At 39.3% G+C, this 26,052-nt stretch overlaps 1 pseudogene; it reads left to right on the plus strand.

Annotated features, from left to right (window-relative positions):
• Nucleotides 1-283: 283 nt before the first annotated feature.
• On the plus strand, nt 284-25,198 carry LOC110913259 (annotated as a pseudogene).
• Nucleotides 25,199-26,052: the final 854 nt, after the last annotated feature.

The raw sequence follows: 26,052 nt of genomic DNA on the forward strand, positions 1-26,052 counted from the left end.
ATATTCAAAAAAAATATTAGTTTTTGGATATCGGATAATCCGATTATCCGAAAATTTTAGAAATCCACATCTGAATCCAAAAATTCAGATTATCCGGTTTTCGGGCATCCGAAATTTTGGATATTTCAGATTCGGTTTCGGATCCGAATTTTTAACACCCCTTGTTCCAACCCAAAAGTTGTTGAATTCTGTTTCCCCGCACTAGCTTCTCTTATGCTCACTCCACTCATCGTATACAAAATTTTTTCCCCCTGAAACAAAGTACACCAAGGATGCTGCTATTATGGCTAAGAACAAACTGGAGCAAATGGGTCTCGTTAAAAGGAACAAGTGGATGATGCTGGGAACCATGCTTGTCATTGTCACTTTGTGGATGTTCGGGTAAGCTTAACTAGGACAATCAACTTGTCTGTAACCATTTGATTATGTAGCTTACGGTTGGTTTTTATGCATGTAGAGAAAGGCTAGACATTTCAACTTTGGCTATAGCGATGATGGGCTTCTCGGTTCTACTGATACTCAAGTGTTGAGCTGGGATGACTGCTTAAGTGAAAAAGCAGCTTGGAATACACTGACTTGGTTCGCAGTGTTCTTAGGCATGGCGGATCAACTAAACGTCCTAGGGATCATACCATGGTTTTCTAGACGTGTAGGCAGCTTTGAAGTCATTAGCAGTCGGATGGTATATCGAACTTTTAATCCTCTAGACGATGTATTTGTTCATTCACTATTTGATTGTGGGTCAAACAACCCATATTGGTGCTTTATACCAAGCCTTCCTGAAAATGCACCTAACGGCAAAGGTCCCTGGAACACTTTCTACCTTGCTTTTGGCATACAATACGGACCCTTTTTATTCACTTACCCATTAGAGCAGTGGTCATGCGGCGATATATTAAGGAGGTATTTTATCCTTTTATATGTTTGATTTTCTGAACTATAAAATGTATGGGTGAGTTATGATGTGTTTTTATTGCAGTTGGTTATGTTAAACTTCGAGACTTCTTTAAGATTGGAATATTGATGGCTTTTATCAACATGACAATTTGGGGGCTGCTTGGAGCTTTATGTTGGAAGATTATAGGGCTTCATTGATATTAGTTTGATAAGAAATTAAATGCATGTTATGATACTTTTATCGTTAACTATTTCATCTTTAGGGGACTTTTATTTTAGAGTTGATCCAACTATCTAGTTTATGATGTAATAATAACTACGAATTCGTTTTTATTGCAGAATCAAACAGGTCAGTTTATCCATCCCAAAGGGATATCCGAATACATAAAAAAATTCAAAAAAAAAAATTCGTGCATAGATTAAAACTAAATCAATGTTCGATTTTTCAAATTTTCAAAGTTAAAAACAACTAACTTTTATAAATCCACATCCAAATCTGATTATTTACTATTTTTTACGATATTTCAAACTAAATATAGTGCTCATATACTATATATTTAGAAAAAAATTATTAGTTTTCGGTTATCGGATAATCCGATTATCCGAAACTTTTAGAAATCCACATCTGAATCCGAAAATTCGGATTATCCGGTTTTCGAACACTCGAATTTTTCGGATACGAATTTTTGGATATTTCAGATTCAGTTTCGGATCCGGATTTTTTAACACCCTTAGTTCTAACCCAAAAGTTGTTGAATTTTGTTTCCCCGCGCGAGCTTCTCTTATGCCGACTCCACTCAACGTATACAATTTTTTCTCCATGAAACAAAGTACACCAAGAATGCTCCTGTTATGGCTAAGAACAAACTGGAGCAAATAGGTCTTGTTAAAAGGAATGAGTGGATTTGGATGATGCTGGGAACCACGCTTGTCACTATCACTTTGTGGATCTTCGGGTAAGCTTTAACTAGCTCGATCAACTTGTCTGTAACCATTTGAATGTATAGCTTCTGGTTGGATGCAGAGAAAGGCTAGACATTTCAACTTTGGCTGTAGCAATGATGGGCTTATTGGTTCTACTGATACTTAGAGTGTTGAGAGCTGGGACGACTTCTTAAGTGAAAAAGCAGCTTGGAATACACTGACTTGGTTCGCAGTGTTCTTAGGCATGGCGGATCAACCAAACATCCTAGGAGTCATACCATGGTTTTCTAGACGTGTAGGCAGCTTTTTGAAGTCTTTAGCAGGCGGATGGTATATCGAACTTTTAATCCTCGAGACGATGTATTTCTTCATTCACTATCTGATTGTGGGTTAGATAACCCATATTGGTGCTTTATACCAAGCCTTCCTGAAAATGCACCTAACGGCTAAGGTCCCCGGAACACTTTCTACCTTGCTATTGGCGTACAATATGGACCTTTTTGGTGCACTTACCCATTACAGTAGTGGTCATGCGGCGATATATTATCAAGGTATTTTATCCTTTTATATGTTTAATTTTCTGAACTATATAACAATGGGTGAGTTATGATGTTTTTTATTGCAGTTGGTTATGTTAAATTTCGGGATTTCTTTAAGCTTGGAATATTGATGACTTTTATCAACATGACAATTTGGTGGCTGGTTGGAGCTTTATGGTGGAAGATTATAGGGCTTTATTGATATTAGTTTGATAAGAAATTAAATGCTTATTATGGTACTTTATCGTTATCTATTTCATCTTTAGGGGACGTTTATTTTAGAGTTGATCCAACTATCTGGTTTATGATGTAATAATAACTACGAACTCGTTTTTGTTGCAGACTGAAACAGGTCAGTTTATCCATCCCAAACGGATATCCGAATTCATAAAAAAATTAAAAAATTTGTTTCGTGCATAGATTAAATCTAAACCAATGTTCGATTTTTCAAAATTTCAAAGTTAAAAACAACTAACTTTTATAAATCCACGTCCGAATCCGATTATTTACTATTTTTACTTTTTGAACTAAACATAGTGCTCATATACTATATATTTAAAAAAATTATTAGTTTTCATATATCGGATAATCCGACTATCCGAAACTTTTAGAAATCCACATCTCAATCCGAAAATTCGGATTATCCGGTTTTCGAACATTCGAATTTTTCGGATATTTCGGATTCAGTTTTGGATCCGGATTTTTTTAACACCCCTAGTTGTAACCCAAAAGTTGTTGAATTCTTTTTCCCTGCGCTCACTTCTCTTATGCTCACTCCACTCATCGTATACAAAATTTCCCCCTAAAACAAAGCACACCAAGGATGCTCCTATTATGGCTAAGAACAAATTGAATCAAAAGGGGCTCGTTAAAAGGAACGAGTGGATGATGCTGGGAACCATGCTTGTCACTGTCACTTTGTGGATCTTCGGGTAAGCTTTAACTAGATCGATCAACTTGTTTGTAACCATTTGATTATGTAGCTTATGGTTGGTTTTTGTGCATGCAGAGAAAGGCTAGACATTTCAACTTTGGCTGTAATGATGATGGGCTTATCGGTTCTACTGATACTTAGAGTGTTGAGCTGGGACGACTGCTTAAGTGGAAAAGCTACTTGGAATACACTAACTTGGTTCATAGTGTTCTAAAGCATGGCGGATCAACTAAACGTCCTAGGGGTCATACCATGGTTTTCTGGAAGTGTAGGCAGCTTTATGAAGTCTTTAGCAAGTCGGATGGTATATCGAACTTTTAATCCTCCAGACGATGTATTTCTTCATTCACTATCTGATTGTGGGCCAGACAATCCATATTGGTGCTTTATACCAAGCCTTCCTGAAAATGAACCTAACGGCTAAGGTCCCCAGAACACTTTCTACCTTGCTTTTGGCGTACAATATGGACCTTTTTGGTGCACTTTCCCATTACAGCAGTGGTCATGCGGCGATATATTATTGAGGTACTTTATCCTTTTATATGTTTGATTTTCTGAACTATATAACAATGGGTGAGTTATGATGTGTTTTTATTGTAATTGGCTATGTTAAATTTCGGGATTTCTTTAAGCTTGGAATATTGATGGCTTTTATCAACATGACAATTTGGTGGCTGGTTGGAGCTTTATGGTGGAAGATTATAGGGCTTTATTGATATTAGTTTGATAAGAAATTAAATGCTTATTATGATACTTTATTGTTATCTATTTCTTCTTTAGGGACTTTTATTTTAGAGTTGATCAACTATCTAGTTTATGATGTAATAATAACTACGAACTCGTTTTTATTGCAGACTGAAACAGGTCAGTTTATCCATCCCAAACGGATATCCGAATTCATAAGAAAAGCAAAAAATTTGTTTCATGCATAGATTTAATCAAAACCAATGTTCGATTTTTCAAATTTTCAAAGTTAAAAACAACTAACTTTTATAAAACCACGCCCGAATCCGATTATTTACTATTTTTACTATATTTCGAACTAAATATAGTGCTCATATACTGTATATTTAAAAAAATTATTAGTTTTCAGATATCGAATAATCCGATTATCCGAAACTTTTAGAAATCCACATCTCAATCCGAAAATTCGGATTATCCGGTTTTCGAACATTCAAATTTTTCGGATATTTCAGATTCAGTTTTGGATCCGGATTTCTTAACACCCCTAGTTGTAACCCAAAAGTTGTTGAATTCTTTTTCCCTGCGCTCACTTCTCTTATGCTTACTCTGCTCATCTTATACAAAAATTCCCCCCCTAAAACAAAGCACACCAAGGATGCTCCTATTATGGCTAAGAACTGTAACACCTCGAATTTTTGTGTCCAATGATGTGTTAACACGTGTCATTTGATTTCACGTGGCATCTATAATAAATAAAGGACTAATTTTGACAAACCTTGAAAGTATATAAATTCGAGGGTTATAAATGTCAACAAGGGTAAATATACTGTATAGTAACCCTAAATAAATGCTTGAACCTTCAAACGAATGTATCATAGATCGTACGAAAGCGAAAAACGAAAGAAAGTGAGAGATTACAAGCTACAGGGGTTAACTGTGTCAACATGTTTAATTATACCTCTGAGTGACCTTTTAACGTTCCCAAGGCTTTGTAACGGTATTATACACTCACTAAAATATAACATATAAATTTCGCGAAGTTTCGTTATGAAACGAGAAAGTTACGATCGAATTCGTAGGAGAAGGGTTAAAAGCGTCAACAGTGAAAGTTAAGGCTTTCCAAACAATTAATAAACTAACCAGGGACTTTATAATGCGGGTAAATAACACGAGACCCCTATCGGTAAATAACCGAGGGCCAAACCGCAAAGTTACCCCTTCAAACCCGAAAGGTCAGGTAAGTCATTACGAAAGATTTCGTTATTAATTACCGGATTCTGATAATCATTACAAAAGATTTTAAAAATCTGAAAAACAGACCCCTCGCGACCCGCGTGAAGGTTATGGTTAAGTTGAGGCGGGCCGCGAGCCTCCTCTATTACGCGTCTGTTATTTGAATCCCAGGCGACCCGCATTAAAATGGCATGGAACTTCCATGCGGGTCGCGTAAAGTGCCCAGATGCAGAAACTTTGTAGTTTCTTGCCTTTTGAGCATTGTGAACGATCAAACCTCAATAAATGAGGCATGGGCACCTTACACTTGACCCATACACCTTAGGGACACCTGCCCCTGATCCATGATCAAATGTAGGCTGAGTTGTGATGATCTTGAGGGCTTAGTTTCACTATAAATAGCCAAGTTTGGCTCATAACATTCACACAACACAAAACACACTATCTGATCATTCTAAGAAGCTCTCAAGCATCCCTCTGAGTTCTTAAGTCTTCCCTCAACTTCTGTAAGTGATCTAACCCTTTGTGGTTTCACATTTCCTTAGTAAATGGCTAAGAACCAAACCGTCGTAAATACGGTTTGACTTTAAAATAACTCAGTGATGGTTCAGTCTTATGACGAATCAAAAGTGGTTATGAGTTGGTATTTATGTGGGTAATAAACCTCTAAAAGGGTTCCCCCTGATCACCACTCTAACTATGTCAAATATCGAGTCAAACGTGCGGTTAAAAAGTCAACAGAAAGCTATTTTAGCGATTTATGCATAATCCGTAATGTACATACTATGAAACCTGTTTTGACAATCATAAAACATGATAATAAGTATATAAACTTGTTTGCGCTCGTTTGAATCGACCGTTGCTATATTGACCCGGTTCGGAGCCGAATGTCGCAAAAGTTTGACTTTTGCTTTGAGTTCAGTTCTGACCCGTTTTAGTGAGGTATAGATATGCCTTAGAACTCTCTTAGGACCAGGTCACATGTTGGTATAAACCTCTGTGATCGGTTCATGAGTTATCCGAGTCTTTTGCGCATTTCCGTCATTCGCCTAAAAGTTGACCGTAACGGCCTTTTGAAATTAAAACGAGTATTTCGGACACGTGAATGGACCAGAACTTTGCTTATTAAATTATAAGCATGTCCTTAAAGTTTCACGTCAATCCGAGGTCTAGAATGAGAGTTATGCTAAATGGCGCATTTAAAGTAAACTTTAGTAATTAACGGCGCAATTAGCATAACACCTATCTAAACCAAGATTTCGTCACCAAAACTTTTACCTACTGTATTAAAATAATATTTTGGGAATTTTAAAGATTTTTAATAATTTTTACCTCGCTCATAACCTGCGGTTATGGCTACGATTCGGTAAATACCGAATATGCCCTTTTCGGCCAAAACATGAGTTCTACAAGGTCTTTTGACCCGATTCCAGTTGCTACTGATTTTAAATAATAAATAAAGTATTTTAAGCTTTATAAGCTGTTCGGGAAACTCAGATTTCCTGTAGAACTCGAAAAGCCCTTTTAAAGTCTTTAAAATGACCGAAAAACCCCTACGGGGCGTAATATTAACTTAAACTCGTTACGGGCGTCACGGAAGGTATCCTACTGATACCACAACCCATTTAAGGCATATTGACTTAGGAAATAAGCGTACGACTCTCATGGTTAACCGTTTCGCCTATTGCGCGCACGGTTCGGCTTATGGAACTAGTTTTCATAATTTAGCCGATACGGGTCAAATTATATTATTTGAACCCCAAAATCCAGAGTGTGAACCATAAACCCGTATAAAACAAGTCTCTGAACTTGTTGGGTCAGAATCACACTCCATTCTCGGTTTTCGCCTTTTCGCGCGATTAAACCATATCTATATATATCAGAACCAACCGGTCTAGGCTACGGCCATTATAACGACTCGTTAGGATTCTAAGAGGTTAATTAAAACCTTCGTTCCAGATTAGGAGCCCCAGTAAAAGCTATCGGTGATTTAATCCAAATTAAGGAAATATACTTGCAAAGGTAAATACTTTAACTTATTTCCCCTATATGGGCTTGGGTTACGGTATATTAATACCGCTTGATTGAGCATTATATTCTTCCATCGCTTAGGTGGTTAATTAAATAATATGATCGGCTCATTTAAACAGTTTTGTTTCTTATAAGCCTTTGGGGGGTTTAATGACCGTTGTCCCGGATATCCTTGGCATCATTTTACGAAATGGCCACGACCATCGACATCCCGGTGTAGGCGTACACCCGGTATAAAGTGTCGACATTAAATTAAAAGATGTAGCCGTTGGTTTTTATACTACGGTTTTACGCAATGTGGTGTGTCTATAAATCTTTAACCCGGCACGACCCGGGCTACTGAACGCATAAAAGAACATGTAAAACGTTCACAAGATTTTATTATAATTTTCCCAAGTTATAAAAGAGTTTGTGCCTTGTGCATTCAAATCAATTTTAATAAACATTTTCAAATGTGTCAGTTGAATGTATTTACCAGTGTAAACTGACGTATTTTCCCCAAAAAGATTAAATGCAGGTACTATACGTAATGGGCTGGTATAGGCGTCCTAAGCATCGTACATAGTCTCGCAAACTCGATGCTGCATCTGAATGAACAATATTTATTACTTTTTGATCCGCTGTGGATATATTCAACTTCTGTAATACATTTGATATTACAATCAGAGGTTGAAATATATTTATTTATCTTTAAGCTTCCGCTGTGCATTATATAATTGTGTGGTTTGACTATATTGTTGCCAACATCGTCACGGTAATCCCCCACCGGGCCCACCGGTGAGACACGTGGAAATCGGGGTGTGACAGGTTGGTATCAGAGCCAACATTGAGTGAATTAAACACTATCCTAATGTGTTTAATCTCAATGACACAATTGCACATACTTGAGTCTAGACAAGAACTTAGGACAAATTCGAATTGTTATTCCAGTTTTGTCTTTTTCTTTTATTATTGGAATTTAAAGTTTTATAAAGCAGGAAAATGCCACCTGTTATATTCCGAGGAAGAGGAAGAGGAGAAGTCGTGACACATCACGATAACGAAGCTGGACCATCTGGTACAAGACATCCTTCGATGACACGGAGCGAAGAGCCACAACGACGAAGAGATCTTTATGAACCCGCGAGGCATTCCACCTCGCACAGCTCGACGCCATCCTACCGGCACTCCTTTGGGCCAAACTCAGAAAATGATCCCAACAACCCACAACCTTCCTTCATACCTCTACAACGTTCGGTATCGACCCGGAATTATGACGACCCTACTCCATACTACATAAGCCAGTTTAATCCGGCTGACTACATACAGGAACCTTCAGGTTTTGTTCCACTAGGGCCACAAGATCATTTCTCCGAGGACCATATGGACGAAGATACTGATCCAACTGAACCTGCGCGTGGTACGCCCACGCATCCGATAGAAGTCTCTGATGGGTCATCCTTCCATGGCACACCCTATCAGGGACCTGACAGTTTCCAAGCGATGTTTGACCGACATGAGTGGTACTACACACCACCTCAACAGACATCACAACAACCGCGACATCCACAGGATCCCTCTGAGGATTCACGCTTTGAGGCAGTTACGCCACCACCTCCGCCACCGGCGCAACCAGTAATGCCTGATCCGCCGAGGCGTAGGAGGACAAATGCTCGTATGTCCACACGAGGAGGAGGGGGTATTCACTTCAGCACTCCTCGACATTCTAGTAGTAGCCACTATCCGCCACTACAAGAAGAAGGACCTTCAAGTCCTATACAGGAGGCGAACTCCGCACCAGCTGCACAAAATTCGCCACCATTTGGGTATGACCAACCCATACCTGCTTATACGGGACGAACGGCTTACAACCCGTTCGAACCGTCATAAGCACAATACAACTACGGCTATGAGCGCGACCCATATGTGGTGTCGGCTAGATATAATGCGCGCTACCCTGACGGAGCTCATGGGAACATGGGACCACCGGACTACTCAGCTCATGGGTATCCAATACCTCCCAGACCCCCAGTTCCGCAACAAGCGCCACAACCACGATTCTCTCCTCCTGAACAGGAAGAGATACTCCATCGACTAGATCGTGTGGAGAGAGAGTTCGAAGAAGAGAAAAAGAGCCACCGAGGATTTCTCAAAGGCTTGGCGAACCTACTAAAGGGCAAAAAGAAGAAACGTGACCACTAGCCCTTAATAGTAATACTAATGTAATTCCTACTTTGAAATAAGTCCCTGCGTGGACACTTATCATATTTCAGTCCCTACGTGGACTTATCTTTGAGTCCTTACATGGACACCTATCTTGTATTAGTCCCTGCGTGGACTTGTCACTTATTTTAAAACCTCTATGGAGGTATGTACTATTTGAAAGACCCGTTTAGGGCAATATGTAATTGTATTTGAGATTATGGAATGTATGTTATGAGTTTTGTTTTAATATGTATAAAATAAATCAAAACCATTCCTTTTATATTTGATCTGCCTAGATAGAGAATCTTAAAAGGTGAAACCTAGCTTGGTGTCTTTTAAGATCCAGTCAAGATGGTACGACCTAATTGAAAAGATTCTGATTCCCTGTTAACCTCTGTACGCATGTTAACAATCATGGCAGATGTGATTCGTTAAAATCACGCACGTCATTCTTATACAATAATCCTTTAAGGATTTCAAAAACCCAACTAAATGATTTATAAATCGTGGGTTAAATCACCAATGAAGGTGATCAATCTTATTAAAACATCCATTAGTGATGTAGTGCCTACGGGCCAATCTTATTAAAACATCCATTAGTGATGTAGTGCCTACGGGCCAATATTATTAAAACATCCATTAGTGATGTAGTGCCTACGGGCCAATCTTATTAAAACATCCATTAGTGATGTAGTGCCTACGGGCCAATATTATTAAAACATCCATTAGTGATGTAGTGCCTACGGGCCAATCTTATTAAAACATCCATTAGTGATGTAGTGCCTACGGGCCAATCTTATTAAAACATCCATTAGAGATGTAGTGCCTACGGGCCAACCATATTAAAACATCCATTAGAGATGTAGTGCCAATGGGCCGTAATAATTGTCTTATAACGACAAAAAACAGTGGTGGTCTATGACTCCCTGCCAGAAAGGGGTAAGAGAACTACGGTTCAAATCTCTATGCCTTTGATTCTCTGAAATCTCGGCTAATATTATAAAACATCATCATGATTAGGCTTTATGCCGCCAATACTATTTAGATAGCTGAAATAGGATATATTCAAATCCTAATATGTAATGAAGTAATAAGTTAACCAAATATGGTCTCTGTACCATGGTTGACAAAATTGTCATAAAAGACAATTATATAATAATCTCCTGAATAAAATTTTGTTATCTTCCGTAACAGATTCAAGTTACAATGGCGGATCCCAACGGAGAAAATAGCCATACTAATGATGATAACTACGACAATACACCAGTGCAATTGACAGGCGCACAACTGAAGGCTCTGATTGACAATGCTGTTCAGGCAGCTCTTGATCGTCAATATACTGAGTCCCAAGGCAGAACCGTGTCAAAGCCACCCTCTAAACCAAAGACACACTCCAAACCACCCTCTGAACCCAAGAAAGATGACGACAAACACTCGTCCACTGAGAACAGCGTTCATCGCGATAGAGAATATACTGATGCATCAAATGCTAAGGGTTGCACTTACAAATACTTTGTATCTTGTAAGCCCCGGGAATTTACAGGGAAAAAGGTGCTGTTGATTGTATCACCTGGCTAGACGAGATGGACACTATTGTGGACATCAGCGGGTGTGCAGCGAGGGATGTGGTGAAGTATGTGTCACAGTCATTCAAGGGCGAGGCCCTGGCATGGTGGAGGGCGTTGGTGCAGGCATCTGGTAAGTCTGCTTTGTACAAAATGACATGGGAGGAATTTATTGCTCTCATTAAAGAAAACTACTGCCCTCAGCATGAAGTTGAGAAGATCGAGGCTGACTTTGTGTCACTAGTGATGACGAACCTGGACTGCCAGGCATATTTGACGAGTTTCAATACCATGTCTCGTCTGGTCCCATACCTTGTGACACCAGAACCCCGAAGAATCGCCCGTTTTATTGGGGGCTTGGAGCCTGCAATAAAGGCGAGTGTAAAGGTCTCTCGGCCGACGACCTTCAGGTCAGTTACTGACCTCTCCTTGTCTCTTACCCTAGACGCTGTCCGTCTGAGGACACTAAGGAACAAGGAGGCTGAGAAGAGAAAACGTGAGGATGATACCTCACGAAGATCAGGGAAGAAGCACCGTGGAAACGGTGAAGGCAAAAGAGGGTCGGAGGCAAAGAAGGATGGGCAAAATGGTGAAAGGCCCAACTGCAAGATCTGCAAGAAACCCCACTCTGGGAAATGCAGATTTGCATCAAACTCACAGTCGCAATCAAAGACTCCTTCCTGTGGACTATGCAAGTCCAAGGATCATAAGACTGTGGAGTGCAAGAAAATCAAGGATGCAACCTGCTATGGTTGTAATGAAAAGGGGCACATCAAGAGTAACTGCCCTAAGTATGCCAAGAAGGCGGAAGAAACAAAGAAGTCAAATGCGAGAGTTTTTCGCATGGATGCAAAGGAAGCGGTCCAGAACGACAATGTGCTTACAGGTACTTTCCTCGTAAATAATATATTTGCAAGAGTACTATTCGATTCTGGCGCTGATAAATCCTTTGTAGACCAGAAATTTTGCCAACTACTAAATATGCCTATCAAAACCCTTGATATGAAATACGAAGTAGAGTTAGCAGACGGCACGATAGAAACCGTCTCAACTGTTCTAGAAGGATGTGAAATGTCCATTAGGAACCATTCTTTTCCTTTATCTCTACTTCCCTTCAAATTAGCGGGTTTTGACATTGTGCTAGGCATGGACTGGTTATCCCGTAATCAGGCCCAAATCATTTGCGGCAAGAGGCATATAGTGCTAAAGACTCCGAGTGGTGAATCGCTTACCATTCGAGGGGATACGCAGTACGGATTGCCCAAAGACGTATCTATGCTGAAAGCTTCAAGGTGTTTGAACAGAGGCTGCGTAATTTACATGGCTCAGGTGATAATTGAAGAACCGAAGCCGAAGATCGAGGATCTTCCTGTCATTTCTGAATACCCCGAGGTTTTTCCTGAAGAACTACCTGGTTTGCCACCAGATAGACAAGTGGAGTTCAGGATAGACATCATTCCTTGAGCAGCTCCGATAGCAAGAGCACCTTACAGGCTAGCTACAACGGAAATGAAAGAACTGAGGACCCAGTTGGATGAACTGCTGGCGAAAGGTTTTATCAGACCTAGTTCATCTCCCTGGGGAGCACCAGTCCTATTTGTAAAGAAGAAGGACGGATCGATGCGGTTGTGCATCGACTACCGAGAGCTAAATAAAGTTACCATAAAGAATAGATATCCTTTGCCAAGGATCGACGATCTGTTCGATCAGCTGCAAGGAGCGAGCTATTTCTCGAAGATCGACCTGAGGTCGGGTTATCATCAGCTAAGGGTCAGAGATGAAGATGTACATAAGACAGCATTTAGGACTCGCTATGGTCATTACGAGTTCCTAGTGATGCCTTTTGGGCTCACAAATGCACCGGCTGCGTTCATGGATCTCATGAATCGCGTCTGCAAGCCGTATTTGGACAAATTTGTCATAGTCTTCATCGACGATATCCTTATATATTCCAAGAACCAAGCAGACCACGAGAAGCACCTCCGTTGCATTCTCGAATTACTACAACGTGAGAAACTCTACGCCAAATTCTCGAAATGTGAATTCTGGCTACGAGAGGTTCAGTTTTTAAGACACGTTGTGAGTGAGCGTGGTATTCAAGTGGATCCCGCTAAGGTAGAGGCGGTCATGAACTGGCAAGAGCCAAAGACGCCTACCGAAATCCGTAGTTTCCTGGGGTTAGCAGGATACTACCGGAGGTTTATTGAGAATTTTTCGAGGATTGCTACGCCCTTGACTTCCCTAACCAAGAAGAAAGAAAAGTTTATTTGGGGCCCAAAGCAGCAAGAGTCCTTCGAAATACTGAAGCAAAAGCTAAGCAATGCACCTGTGCTGACATTACCAGAAGGTACAGATGAATTCGTAGTTTACTGCGATGCATCGCACACGGGCATGGGGTGTGTGCTTATGCAGAAGGGCAAGGTGATTGCCTATGCTTCAAGGCAATTAAAGGTGCATGAAAAGAATTACACCACCCATGATTTGGAGTTGGGTGCCGTTGTATTTGCACTGAAACTATGGAGGCATTACCTTTATGGTATTAAGTTCGTGATTTATTCTGATCACAAAAGCCTCCAGCACCTGTTCAACCAGAAGGAGTTGAACATGAGGCAGCGCCGTTGGATGGAAACCTTGAATGACTATGATTGCGAGATCAGGTACCATCCCGGCAAGGCGAATGTAGTCGCCGATGCCTTGAGCAGAAAGGAAAGGGTAAAACCTATTCGAATCAATGCCAAAAGCATTGAGGTCAAGAACAATTTAAATGAAAAGATATTAGCTGCACAGCGAGAGGCTGTGTTGGAAGCTAATTATCCTAATGAAAAGCTGGGAGTAACTGAGGAGCAGTTGACTCTTAGCAAGGATGGAATCCTTAGATTGAACGGGCGTATATGGGTTCCAATTTATGGAGGACTACGAGATGTTATCCTCTAGGAAGCCCATAGTTCCAAATACTCAGTCCATCCGGGTGCAGACAAAATGTACCAAGACTTAAAGGCAAATTATTGGTGGATAGGCTTGAAAAAGTCTGTAGCCGCCCACGTAGCAAAGTGCTTGACTTGTGCTCAAGTCAAAGCCGAGCACCAAAAGCCGTCTGGCTTGCTACAACAGCCTGAACTTCCCGAGTGGAAGTGGGAATGCGTAACTATGGACTTCATAACCAAGTTACCCAAAACCAGGAAAGGAAACGATACAATATGGGTCATAGTTGATAGGCTGACCAAATCAGCTCATTTTCTACCCATCAAGGAGACGTATAGCTCCGATATGTTAGCCCAACTTTATGTAGATAAGATTGTAGCCTTACACGGCATACCTGTGTCTATTATCTCCGACAGGGATACTAGATACACGTCTCATTTCTGGAAAAGTTTCCAGCAATCTTTGGGCACGCGTTTAAACTTTAGTACGGATTACCATCCACAGACGGACGGTCAAAGTGAGCGTACTATCCAAACACTAGAAGACATGCTTCGTGCATGTGCAATCGATTTAGGCGGTAACTGGGATAAGAACCTACCCCTAATCGAATTCTCCTACAATAATAGCTACCACACCAGCATAAAGGCTGCGCCTTTCGAGGCATTATACGGTAGGAAATGTAGATCGCCTGTTTGTTGGGCGGAAGTAGGAGAGGTCCAATTATCAGGACCAGAGATTGTTTTCCAGACAACGGACAAGATTGTCCAGATCCGGGAACGTCTCAAAGCTGCCCGCGATAGGCAGAAGAGCTACGCTGATCCAAAGCGTAAGGATTTTCACTTCGAAGTGGGTGAAAAGGTATTACTTAAGGTGTCACCCTGGAAGGGGGTGATGCGTTTCGGCAAGAAGGGCAAGCTGAGTCCGAGATACATAGGACCTTTTGAGGTCATTGAACGTGTCGGATCAGTCGCCTATAAGTTAAACTTGCCTGAAGAGCTCAATGGAATTCACAACGTGTTCCACATCTGCAATCTCAAAAAGTGCTTCGCCGATGAATCATTGGTGATTCCACACACAGATGTGCATATAGATGAGAGCTTAAAGTTCATAGAAAAACCTTTGTCGATTGAAGATCGACAGGTGAAGAAACTTCGAAGAAAGCACGTACCGATTGTAAAAGTCAAATGGGATGCTCGTAGAGGTCCTGAATATACGTGGGAATTCGAAGCTACAATGAAAGAAAAGTACCCCTATTTATTTGAGTAAATCTCGGGTCGAGATTTATTTTAAGGGGGTGAGGATGTAACACCTCGAATTTTTGTGTCCAATGATGTGTTAACACGTGTCATTTGATTTCACGTGGCATCTATAATAAATAAAGGACTAATTTTGACAAACCTTGAAAGTATATAAATTCGAGGGTTATAAATGTCAACAAGGGTAAATATACTGTATAGTAACCCTAAATAAATGCTTGAACCTTCAAACGAATGTATCATAGATCGTACGAAAGCGAAAAACGAAAGAAAGTGAGAGATTACAAGCTACAGGGGTTAACTGTGTCAACATGTTTAATTATACCTCTGAGTGACCCTTTAACGTTCCCAAGGCTTTGTAACGGTATTATACACTCACTAAAATATAACATATAAATTTCGCGAAGTTTCGTTATGAAACGAGAAAGTTACGATCGAATTCGTAGGAGAAGGGTTAAAAGCGTCAACAGTGAAAGTTAAGGCTTTCCAAACAATTAATAAACTAACCAGGGACTTTATTATGCGGGTAAATAACACGAGACCCCTATCGGTAAATAACCGAGGGCCAAACCGCAAAGTTACCCCTTCAAACCCGAAAGGTCAGGTAAGTCATTACGAAAGATTTCGTTATTAATTACCGGATTCTGATAATCATTACAAAAGATTTTAAAAATCTGAAAAACAGACCCCTCGCGACCCGCGTGAAGGTTATGGTTAAGTTGAGGTGGGCCGCGAGCCTCCTCTATTACGCGTCTGTTATTTGAATCCCAGGCGACCCGCATTAAAATGGCATGGAACTTCCATGCGGGTCGCGTAAAGTGCCCAGATGCAGAAACTTTGTAGTTTCTTGCCTTTTGAGCATTGTGAACGATCAAACCTCAATAAATGAGGCATGGGCACCCTACACTTGACCCATACACCTTAGGGACACCTGCCCCTGATCCATGATCAAATGTAGGCTGAGTTGTGATGATCTTGAGGGCTTAGTTTCACTATAAATAGCCAAGTTTGGCTCATAACATTCACACAACACAAAACACACTATCTGATCATTCTAAGAAGCTCTCAAGCATCCCTCTGAGTTCTTAAGTCTTCCCTCAACTTCTGTAAGTGATCTAACCCTTTGTGGTTTCACATTTCCTTAGTAAATGGCTAAGAACCAAACCGTCGTAAATACGGTTTGACTTTAAAATAACTCAGTGATGGTTCAGTCTTATGACGAATCAAAAGTGGTTATGAGTTGGTATTTATGTGGGTAATAAACCTCTAAAAGGGTTCCCCCTGATCACCACTCTAACTATGTCAAATATCGAGTCAAACGTGCAGTTAAAAAGTCAACAGAAAAACCCCTACGGGGCGTAATATTAACTTAAACTCGTTACGGGCGTCATGGAAGGTATCCTACTGATACCACAACCCATTTAAGGCATATTGACTTAGGAAATAAGCGTACGACTCTCATGGTTAACCGTTTCGCCTATTGCGCGCACGGTTCGGCTTATGAAACTAGTTTTCATAATTTAGCCGATACGGGTCAAATTATATTATTTGAACCCCAAAATCCAGAGTGTGAACCATAAACCCGTATAAAACAAGTCTCTGAACTTGTTGGGTCAGAATCACACTCCATTCTCGGTTTTCGCCTTTTCGCGCGATTAAACCATATCTATATATATCAGAACCAACCGGTCTAGGCTACGGCCATTATAACGACTCGTTAGGATTCTAAGAGGTTAATTAAAACCTTCGTTCCAGATTAGGAGCCCCAGTAAAAGCTATCGGTGATTTAATCCAAATTAAGGAAATATACTTGCAAAGGTAAATACTTTAACTTATTTCCCCTATATGGGCTTGGGTTACGGTATATTAATACCGCTTGATTGAGCATTATATTCTTCCATCGCTTAGGTGGTTAATTAAATAATATGATCGGCTCATTTAAACAGTTTTGTTTCTTATAAGCCTTTGGGGGTTTAATGACCGTTGTCCCGGATATCCTTGGCATCATTTTACGAAATGGCCACGACCATCGACATCCCGGTGTAGGCGTACACCCGGTATAAAGTGTCGACATTAAATTAAAAGACGTAGCCGTTGGTTTTTATACTACGGTTTTACGCAATGTGGTGTGTCTATAAATCTTTAACCCGGCACGACCCGGGCTACTGAACGCATAAAAGAACATGTAAAACGTTCACAAGATTTTATTATAATTTTCCCAAGTTATAAAAGAGTTTGTGCCTTGTGCATTCAAATCAATTTTAATAAACATTTTCAAATGTGTCAGTTGAATGTATTTACCAGTGTAAACTGACGTATTTTCCCCAAAAAGATTAAATGCAGGTACTATACGTAATGGGCTGGTATAGGCGTCCTAAGCATCGTACATAGTCTCGCAAACTCGATGCTGCATCTGAATGAACAATATTTATTACTTTTTGATCCGCTGTGGATATATTCAACTTCTGTAATACATTTGATATTACAATCAGAGGTTGAAATATATTTATTTATCTTTAAGCTTCCGCTGTGCATTATATAATTGTGTGGTTTGACTATATTGTTGCCAACATCGTCACGGTAATCCCCCACCGGGCCCACCGGTGAGACACGTGGAAATCGGGGTGTGACAAGAACAAATTGAAGCAAATGGGGCTCGTTAAAAGGAACGAGTGGATGATGTTGGGAACCATGCTTGTCACTGTCACTTTTTGGATCTTCGGGTAAGCTTTAACTAGATCGATCAACTTGTCTGTAACCATTTGATTATGTAGCTTATGGTTGGTTTTTGTGCACGCAGAGAAAGGCTAGACATTTCAACTTTGGCTGTAACGATGATGGGCTTATCGGTTCTACTGATAGTTAGAGTGTTGAGCTGGGACGACTACTTAAGTGAAAAAGCAGCTTGGAATACACTGACTTGGTTCGCAGTGTTCTAAGGCATGGCGGATCAACTAAACGTCCTAGGGGTCATACCATGGTTTTCTGGAAGTGTAGGCAGCTTTATGAAGTCTTTAGCAAGTCGGATGGTATATCGAACTTTTAATCCTCCTGACGATGTATTTCTTGATTCACTATCTGATTGTGGGTCAGACAATCCATATTGATGCTTTATACCAAGCCTTCCTGAAAATGAACCTCACGGCTAAGGTCCCCGGAACACTTTCTACCTTGCATTTGGCGTACAATACGGACCTTTTTATGCACTTACCCATTACAACAGTGGTCATGCGACGATATATTATGGAGGTATTTTATCCTTTTATAGTTTTGATTTTCTGAACTATATATTATGCAGCACATCCAACCTCCGGTCAACCTTTATTTTTAGTGATTCAATTAGTTGATTTTCCAATTTAGTTGATTTTCTGCCAATGATCTCTAGACCAAGTGGTGGAGTGCTTGCATTTCTCTTGAGAGATGCAAGTTCGACTCTCACTTGGTGCAGAGTGAGGCACTGGTGGGCAATGATAGGAGACCCAGGGAAACCTGGGTTGGATCCTTGAGCCAAACGGGTTTTACTGGTAATTTCACTGTCGTGCCTACGGGCGGGTGGGTTACCGGGTTTTCCCCGGAATTGGTGGTGGACTCGGGTTACTCTCGGAGTACTCCGTTTGTCCAGTGGGTGCCCCGAGAGTGCTCGGGATTGAGTTTGTTGGCTGTTCAAAAAAAATTAATTGATTTTCTTGTAATTGATGTTGACTCATGTAGTTATACATTTTGTAATATGATATTGTTATCTAATTTAAAAAAAAAATCATGGCATTGTTGTTTACATTAAATTGTTTTTTAGGGGTAAGGCTACAAGATAAGCATGGCGATATTGGAAACAGTTTAGATTAGTGAAGTGTTTTTGAGTTGATTACCTGCCTCTTAGATTACTGCTTTTTGAGATGGTTAATTAAGCTGTTGTTTTTTTTAACTACCTGTTTGATTACTGCCTTTTGAGACGGTTAATTAATATGTTTTTTTTACCTACCTGTTTGATTACTAACTGGTTGTTTGATGTGTATGGATGGATCGACAGGCGTCTAGCAGCTCTACATCTTTATTATTGACGGGTGGAGCACAAAACAAGTTGTGCATGCAATTAGCTGAGAGCTCAGGGGTGATAATCAAAAGTCCATGGGTTGGAATATTGATGGCTTTTATCAACATGACAATTTGGGGGCTGGTTCGAGCTTTAAGGTGGAAGATTATAGGGCTTTATTGATATTAGCTTGATAAGAAATTAAATGCTTATTACGATACTTTTATCGTTATCTATTTCATCTTTAGGGGACTTTTATTTTAGAGTTGATCCAACTATCTAGTTTATGATGTAATAATAACTACGAACTCGTATTTATTGCAGACTGAAATAGGTCAGCTTATCCATCTCAAACGGATATCCGAATTAATAAAAAAATTCAAAAAATTTGTTTGGTGCATAGATTAAAACTAAACCAATGTTCGATTTTTCAAATTTTCAAAGTTTAAAACAACTAAATTTTATAAATCCACGTTCGAATCCGATTATTTACTATTTTTTTACTATATTTCGAACTAAATATAGTGCTCATATACTATATATATTCAAAAAAAAATATTAGTTTTTGGATATCGGATAATCCGATTATCCGAAAATTTTAGAAATCCACATCTGAATCCAAAAATTCAGATTATCCGGTTTTCGGGCATCCGAAATTTTGGATATTTCAGATTCGGTTTCGGATCCGATTTTTTAACACCCCTTGTTCCAACCCAAAAGTTGTTGAATTCTGTTTCCCCGCACTAGCTTCTCTTATGCTCACTCCACTCATCGTATACAAAATTTTTTCCCCCTGAAACAAAGTACACCAAGGATGCTGCTATTATGGCTAAGAACAAACTGGAGCAAATGGGTCTCGTTAAAAGGAACAAGTGGATGATGCTGGGAACCATGCTTGTCATTGTCACTTTGTGGATGTTCGGGTAAGCTTAACTAGGACAATCAACTTGTCTGTAACCATTTGATTATGTAGCTTACGGTTGGTTTTTATGCATGTAGAGAAAGGCTAGACATTTCAACTTTGGCTATAGCGATGATGGGCTTCTCGGTTCTACTGATACTCAAGTGTTGAGCTGGGACGACTGCTTAAGTGAAAAAGCAGCTTGGAATACACTGACTTGGTTCGCAGTGTTCTTAGGCATGGCGGATCAACTAAACGTCCTAGGGGTCATACCATGGTTTTCTAGACGTGTAGGCAGCTTTGAAGTCATTAGCAGTCGGATGGTATATCGAACTTTTAATCCTCTAGACGATGTATTTGTTCATTCACTATTTGATTGTGGGTCAAACAACCCATATTGGTGCTTTATACCAAGCCTTCCTGAAAATGCACCTAACGGCAAAGGTCCCTGGAACACTTTCTACCTTGCTTTTGGCATACAATACGGACCCTTTTTATTCACTTACCCATTAGAGCAGTGGTCATGCGGCGATATATTAAGGAGGTATTTTATCCTTTTATATGTTTGATTTTCTGAACTATAAAATGTATGGGTGAGTTATGATGTGTTTTTATTGCAGTTGGTTATGTTAAACTTCGAGACTTCTTTAAGATTGGAATATTGATGGCTTTTATCAACATGACAATTTGGGGGCTGGTTGGAGCTTTATGTTGGAAGATTATAGGGCTTCATTGATATTAGTTTGATAAGAAATTAAATGCTTGTTATGATACTTTTATCGTTAACTATTTCATCTTTAGGGGACTTTTATTTTAGAGTTGATCCAACTATCTAGTTTATGATGTAATAATAACTACGAATTCGTTTTTATTGCAGAATCAAACAGGTCAGTTTATCCATCCCAAAGGGATATCCGAATACATAAAAAAATTCAAAAAAAAAAATCGTGCATAGATTAAAACTAAATCAATGTTCGATTTTTCAAATTTTCAAAGTTAAAAACAACTAACTTTTATAAATCCACATCCAAATCTGATTATTTACTATTTTTTACGATATTTCGAACTAAATATAGTGCTCATATACTATATATTTAGAAAAAAATTATTAGTTTTCGGTTATCGGATAATCCGATTATCCGAAACTTTTAGAAATCCACATCTGAATCTGAAAATTCGGATTATCCGGTTTTCGAACACTCGAATTTTTCGGATACGAATTTTTGGATATTTCGGATTCAGTTTCGGATCCGGATTTTTTAACACCCTTAGTTCTAACCCAAAAGTTGTTGAATTTTGTTTCCCCGCGCGAGCTTCTCTTATGCCGACTCCACTCAACGTATACAATTTTTTCTCCATGAAACAAAGTACACCAAGAATGCTCCTGTTATGGCTAAGAACAAACTGGAGCAAATAGGTCTTGTTAAAAGGAACGAGTGGATTTGGATGATGCTGGGAACCACGCTTGTCACTATCACTTTGTGGATCTTCGGGTAAGCTTTAACTAGCTCGATCAACTTGTCTGTAACCATTTGAATGTATAGCTTCTGGTTGGAAGCAGAGAAAGGCTATACATTTCAACTTTGGCTGTAGCAATGATGGGCTTATTGGTTCTACTGATACTTAGAGTGTTGAGAGCTGGGACGACTTCTTAAGTGAAAAAGCAGCTTGGAATACACTGACTTGGTTCGCAGTGTTCTTAGGCATGGCGGATCAACCAAACGTCCTAGGAGTCATACCATGGTTTTCTAGACGTGTAGGCAGCTTTTTGAAGTCTTTAGCAGGCGGATGGTATATCGAACTTTTAATCCTCGAGACGATGTATTTCTTCATTCACTATCTGATTGTGGGTTAGATAACCCATATTGGTGCTTTATACCAAGCCTTCCTGAAAATGCACCTAACGGCTAAGGTCCCCGGAACACTTTCTACCTTGCTATTGGCGTACAATATGGACCTTTTTGGTGCACTTACCTATTACAGTAGTGGTCATGCGGCGATATATTATCAAGGTATTTTATCCTTTTATATGTTTAATTTTCTGAACTATATAACAATGGGTGAGTTATGATGTGTTTTTATTGCAGTTGGTTATGTTAAATTTCGGGATTTCTTTAAGCTTGGAATATTGATGACTTTTATCAACATGACAATTTGGTGGCTGGTTGGAGCTTTATGGTGGAAGATTATAGGGCTTTATTGATATTAGTTTGATAAGAAATTAAATGCTTATTATGGTACTTTATCGTTATCTATTTCATCTTTAGGGGACGTTTATTTTAGAGTTGATCCAACTATTTGGTTTATGATGTAATAATAACTACGAACTCGTTTTTGTTGCAGACTGAAACAGGTCAGTTTATCCATCCCAAACGGATATCCGAATTCATAAAAAAATTAAAAAATTTGTTTCGTGCATAGATTAAATCTAAACCAATGTTCGATTTTTCAAAATTTCAAAGTTAAAAACAACTAACTTTTATAAATCCACGTCCGAATCCGATTATTTACTATTTTTACTTTTTGAACTAAACATAGTGCTCATATACTATATATTTAAAAAATTATTAGTTTTCATATATCGGATAATCCGACTATCCGAAACTTTTAGAAATCCACATCTCAATCCGAAAATTCGGATTATCCGGTTTTCGAACATTCGAATTTTTCGGATATTTCGGATTCAGTTTTGGATCCAGATTTTTTTAACACCCCTAGTTGTAACCCAAAAGTTGTTGAATTCTTTTTCCCTGCGCTCACTTCTCTTATGCTCACTCCACTCATCGTATACAAAATTTCCCCCTGAAACAAAGCACACCAAGGATGCTCCTATTATGGCTAAGAACAAATTGAAGCAAATGGGGCTCGTCAAAAGGAACGAGTGGATGATGCTGGGAACCATGCTTGTCACTGTCACTTTGTGGATCTTCGGGTAAGCTTTAACTAGATCGATCAACTTGTTTGTAACCATTTGATTATGTAGCTTATGGTTGGTTTTTGTGCATGCAGAGAAAGGCTAGACATTTCAACTTTGGCTGTAATGATGATGGGCTTATCGGTTCTACTGATACTTAGAGTGTTGAGCTGGGACGACTGCTTAAGTGAAAAAGCAACTTGGAATACACTGACTTGGTTCGTAGTGTTCTAAAGCATGGCGGATCAACTAAACGTCCTAGGGGTCATACCATGGTTTTCTGGAAGTGTAGGCAGCTTTATGAAGTCTTTAGCAAGTCGGATGGTATATCGAACTTTTAATCCTCCAGACGATGTATTTCTTCATTCACTATCTGATTGTGGGCCAGACAATCCATATTGGTGCTTTATACCAAGCCTTCCTGAAAATGAACCTAACGGCTAAGGTCCCCAGAACACTTTCTACCTTGCTTTTGGCGTACAATATGGACCTTTTTGGTGCACTTTCCCATTACAGCAGTGGTCATGCGGCGATATATTATTGAGGTACTTTATCCTTTTATATGTTTGATTTTCTGAACTATATAACAATGGGTGAGTTATGATGTGTTTTTATTGTAATTGGTTATGTTAAATTTCGGGATTTCTTTAAGCTTGGAATATTGATGGCTTTTATCAACATGACAATTTGGTGGCTGGTTGGAGCTTTATGGTGGAAGATTATAGGGCTTTATTGATATTAGTTTGATAAGAAATTAAATGCTTATTATGATACTTTATTGTTATCTATTTCTTCTTTAGGGACTTTTATTTTAGAGTTGATCAACTATCTAGTTTATGATGTAATAATAACTACGAACTCGTTTTTATTGCAGACTGAAACAGGTCAGTTTATCTATCCCAAACGGATATCCGAATTCATAAGAAAAGCAAAAAATTTGTTTCATGCATAGATTTAATCAAAACCAATGTTCGATTTTTCAAATTTTCAAAGTTAAAAACAACTAACTTTTATAAAACCACGCCCGAATCCGATTATTTACTATTTTTACTATATTTCGAACTAAATATAGTGCTCATATACTGTATATTTAAAAAAATTATTAGTTTCAGATATCGAATAATCCGATTATCCGAAACTTTTAGAAATCCACATCTCAATCCGAAAATTCGGATTATACGGTTTTCGAACATTCAAATTTTTCGGATATTTCGGATTCAGTTTTGGATCCGGATTTCTTAACACCCCTAGTTGTAACCCAAAAGTTGTTGAATTCTTTTTCCCTGCGCTCACTTCTCTTAGGCTTACTCTGCTCATCTTATACAAAAATTCCCCCCTAAAACAAAGCACACCAAGGATGCTCCTATTATGGCTAAGAACAAATTGAAGCAAATGGGGCTCGTTAAAAGGAACGAGTGGATGATGTTGGGAACCATGCTTGTCACTGTCACTTTTTGGATCTTCGGGTAAGCTTTAACTAGATCGATCAACTTGTCTGTAACCATTTGATTATGTAGCTTATGGTTGGTTTTTGTGCACGCAGAGAAAGGCTAGACATTTCAACTTTGGCTGTAACGATGATGGGCTTATCGGTTCTACTGATAGTTAGAGTGTTGAGCTGGGACGACTACTTAAGTGAAAAAGCAGCTTGGAATACACTGACTTGGTTCGCAGTGTTCTAAGGCATGGCGGATCAACTAAACGTCCTAGGGGTCATACCATGGTTTTCTAGAAGTGTAGGCAGCTTTATGAAGTCTTTAGCAAGTCGGATGGTATATCGAACTTTTGATCCTCCTGACGATGTATTTCTTGATTCACTATCTGATTGTGGGTCAGACAATCCATATTGATGCTTTATACCAAGCCTTCCTGAAAATGAACCTCACGGCTAAGGTCCCCGGAACACTTTCTACCTTGCATTTGGCGTACAATACGGACCTTTTTATGCACTTACCCATTACAACAGTGGTCATGCGACGATATATTATGGAGGTATTTTATCCTTTTATATTTTTGATTTTCTGAACTATATAATGTATGGGTGAGTTATGATGTGTTTTTATTGCAGTTGGTTATGTTAAACTTCGGGATTTCTTTAAGCTTGGAATAATGATGGCTTTCATCAACATGACAATTTGGGGGCTGGTTGGAGCTTTATGGTGGAAGATTATAGGACGTTATTGATATTAGTTTGATAAGAATTAGAGGCTTATTATGATATTTTTATCGTTATCTATTTTATCTTTAGGGGACTTTTATTTTAGAGTTGATCTAACTATCGAGTTTATGATATAATAATGACTACGAACTTGTTTTTATTGTTCTTTGGAGCTTTATCGCGAGCCGCTCGGCTTGTTTGCACCCCTAATCGCTAGTTCGATCCTTGAACTGAGCGGGTTTTATCTCACCGCACTGTCGTGCCTTTAGGCGAGTGTTCACGGGTTTCGGCCTTAGGTGAGGGTTTTCCCCTGTTCGGAGGTGAGTGTATCCCGATGTGGTGAATGTTACCAGTAGCCCATTTGAAGGATTCGTTGGCCCGTTAAAAAAAAGTTTTAGGGAATACGAGGCAACGTATATGGGAATTTACTAGTTACAAATTACAATCAAAGAACAATTAAGTCAAATATTGGGACGAACGCCCAAATAGAGACTAACCCGCCCATAGCTATCTATCTCATGGGCCCTATACAAAAGGGTTATCCACCCAGCCCAAAAGCTATTACCCATAATGGGGATGACTCAAAAACAAAAAGTACAGCACACAATCTAAAATGCACATTAATCTTCAAAGCATTTAACGCTGATCTTCAATCCCATCATTCGGCCCTACAGTATACGGTTTAAGTCCATAGGTGCCAATAATTACAAACTCCAAAGCCCAATACCAAATTATCTTCACAATTTTTTATTTTGTTCAAGATTTTCTTCACAATTAGTCCGTCTTTCTTTATTGCATGCACTTTTTTTGGAACGACAATTTTTTGTGTTAGGTCATCGGACTCCCCAAATTAAAGAGTCTCATTGTCCCATAAGATGTT

The sequence above is a fragment of the Helianthus annuus genome, chromosome 15, assembly GCF_002127325.2.
Source record: "Helianthus annuus cultivar XRQ/B chromosome 15, HanXRQr2.0-SUNRISE, whole genome shotgun sequence".
Taxonomy (NCBI): Eukaryota; Viridiplantae; Streptophyta; class Magnoliopsida; order Asterales; family Asteraceae; genus Helianthus; species Helianthus annuus.